Here is a 3,563-nt window from a genome sequence, read left to right as displayed (position 1 = left end):
AATGGCTAGTACCCTCAGTAGCACTAGAATTATGATTGTTTCCGAATGAAGGATAATACATTGGAAAATACAGCTCAAAATGCTTCTTTTCTTTTTCATTCATTTTTTTATTTTTTATTTTTTATTTTTTATTTTTTTTGTTTTACTTGTTTTTAGGTCGATTTAAGGATTTTATAACGGTCCCACTTAAGACCCACACTTTATTTAAAACTCCCCGAGGTTCATAGATAATTTTTTTTTAAAGATTTAAAACCAAAAAAACTAAACAACAAAGTAACATTCTAAGGGCTAAAAACTAAGTTTCTAGTGTCTAAAAACTAAATAAAAGGGCTAAAAATATCTATGAAAGTAACATTTTTAATCTCTTTTTTTCAAAGCTAGAGGAAAAACTAACAAAGTAAACCAAAAACTAAAGTAATCCTATATACACATAAAAAATAGCTCAAATTCTAGAATTTCTATAGCTTCTCTCTTCTCAAACCTCTCTAGATATCATGTGTTGAGTACATTTAGAGAGCCTAAAATCATTCTGTGAATCCTACATGCCCCACACGTCTTTGTGTGTTAGAGAAATGACTTGGAAGGCTAAGGTGTGAGCTTTCATAAAGATAGGAAGATCAGTGACTTTACAAGAATACTCAACGACACTTGATAGGCTACGAGAGGTAATCTCTATTGCTTATATGTGTTATTTAATATATCTATGTATGTATGATCATGGCTGGTATTAATGATTTTTTTTAAATCTCTTCCGTATACATTTCACTACGTATTTTGATATTTTTCTAATTTTATACCAACGTGTTGCTGATTCTAAACCTTCCTCTTCAAAAGAGAAAAATAAGAAGAAAAAGAAATCCAATGAAAAAGACAAAAACAAACAAGAAAAAAACCCTAAAAAGTCATCTAAAAGGCAAGGCGAACAAAGATAATAAGGATAACCAAACTTCCAAGAAAAAGCAGCCCAAGGGGACATGCTTTCATTGTGGAGTTGAGGGTCATTGGAAGAGAAACTATCCTAAGTATCTCTCAGACCTAAAAGAGAATAAGAAACGTAAATATGATTTACTTGTTTTTAGAAGCCTGTTTAGTGGAAGATGATACATCATCCTGGATTGTTGATTCTGGTGCCACTAACCATGTTTGCCTTTCTTTAAAGATTCTTAGTTATTTGAGGGAGCTTGTTGATGAGGAGGTGACTATGAATGTTGGCAATGGTCTGGTCGCCTCTGCCAAAGCAATTGGAAAGACCCGTTTAGAATTTGATAAAATTAAATTTCTTGTTTTGGACAATGTTTATTTTATTCCTGGATTTACTAGAAACTTAATTTCTGCTTCTATGTTGCATGAACAAGGCTTTGATATTTCTTTCAATAATAATTCGATTGTTTTCTCAAGATTTGGTATTGAAATCTGTCATGAAAATTTGATGATGGGCTGTATAAATTGAAGGCAAAAGAATGACAAATCTGTAACTCTGAAATGTTTAAAGTTGCTAACCCAAGATCTATTAAACATCAAAAGGATGATTCTGGCAGCGAAACAATTCTATGGCATTTGAGATTGGGGCATATTGGTTAGGATAGGATTAACAGATTAGTAAAGGAGAGAATTAACTGTTGGTTCTCTTCAAGTTTGTGAATCCTGTTTGGAAGGCAAGATGACCAAAAGAAATTTCTCTACAAAAGGTTCAAGAGCCATAGAACCACTCCAACTTGTACACACTAACATGTGTGGTCCACTTAATGTACAAGCAAGATGAGGGTTTAAATACTTCGTCACTTTTATTGATAATTATTCAAGTATGGTTACCTGTATTTGATGCAAAATAAATCTAAAACTTTTGAAAGTTTAAAGAATTCCAAGCAGAAGTTGAAAAGTAATTTGGTAAATCACTGAAAGTTCTTCGATCTGATCGAGGAGGAGAGTACTTGGATTATGAATTCAACGACAACTTGAATGAGCATGGAATTTAATCCCAACTCACTACACCTGGAATGCCACAACAAAATGGTGTTTCAGAAAGAAGGAACATGACGTTATTAGACATGGTTAGACATAGTTATTCATCATTGCCACTGTCGTTCCCAAGCTATGCAATTCAATGTGCAATGTACATATTGAATGTTGTTCCAGCCAAGTCTATCTAGAAGACACCATTAGAACTATGGAATGGTACTAAACCTAGTTTACACCATTTTCATATTTGGGGGTGTCCAGCCCACTTGATGAAAGGAAAGATTGGAAAGCTGGAATCACGCACTGAATTCTGCATGTTTGTAGGGTATTCCAAAAAGGCTAGAGGTGGTATATTTTATGGTCCAAAAGAAAATAAAACATTTGTATCGACAAATGCTACTTTTCTTGAGTATGACTATATTAACAACCACAAGCCTCGCAATAAGGTTGTATTGGAGGAGATGGTCTCTGATCAAGTAAATAGATCACAACTATTCACAATGAACAACAACAAGAATAAGCCACAAGTTCTAGTTAGAATAATGAAGAGCTTCATCGTATTGGGAGGGTTGTCAGACAACCAATTCGCTATGAACAAGAAGTTCAAATAGTTGTGTCTGACACAAACAAATATTATCCATTGACATATAATGATGCAATGAGTAGTTTTGACAAAGAAAAATAGAAAGACGCCATGAACATGGAAATGGAATTGATGTATTCCAATTCCTTCTGGATTCTTAAAGATCTACCAAAAAATGTTAAACCTATTGATTGCAAATGGTTATTCAAGAATAAAAGAGGAGCGGATGGGAAAGTGGAGACTTTCAAAGCTAGGCTCGTAACCAAGAGCTATACTCAGAGAGAAGGGGTTGATTATGAAGAAACATTTTCTCCTACGGCCATGCTGAAATCTATTCACATACTCTTATCCATAGCTGCTTGCATGGATTATGAGATATGACAAATGGAGGTTAAGAAAACGTTTCTAAATGGCTATCTTGATGAGACTATTTATATGTCGCAAATAGAAGGGTTCAAAATAAAAGGTCCAGAGCAAAAACATGCATGCTTCTTAGTCCATTTATGGACTCAAACAAGCGTCAACATCTTGAAATCTTAGATTTGATGACACAATTAAAATGTATGTTTTTGAACAAAACATTGATGAACCTTGTGTCTTTAAACAAATTAAAGATGACATTGTGGTCTTCTTAGTTCTTAACGTTGATGATATTCTAGTGATTGGAAATGACGTAGAAACATTAGAAAAAGCAAAGAAATGGCTAGCTGAGAAATTCCAAATGAAAGATTTGAGAGATGCAAACTATGTTCTAGGCATCCAGATACTTCGGGATCAACAGAACAAAGTTTTGGCTCTGTCTCAAGCAACTTATATTGATAAGGTACTGGAATGTTTCAGTATGAAAAATTCCTAGAAGGGTGATATGCCAACCCATCATGGAATTATCCTTTCAAAGGAACAGTGTCCTAAGAAACCTCAAGAAGAAGAGGATTTGAGACAGTATCCCTATGCCTCTGCAGTAGGCAGTCTAATGTATGCCATGTTGTGTACAAGACTTGACATTTGTTATGAAGTCGGG

The sequence above is a fragment of the Humulus lupulus genome, chromosome 2 (genome assembly GCF_963169125.1).
Source record: "Humulus lupulus chromosome 2, drHumLupu1.1, whole genome shotgun sequence".
Taxonomy (NCBI): Eukaryota; Viridiplantae; Streptophyta; class Magnoliopsida; order Rosales; family Cannabaceae; genus Humulus; species Humulus lupulus.
Note: the sequence above shows the minus strand (reverse complement) of the source record.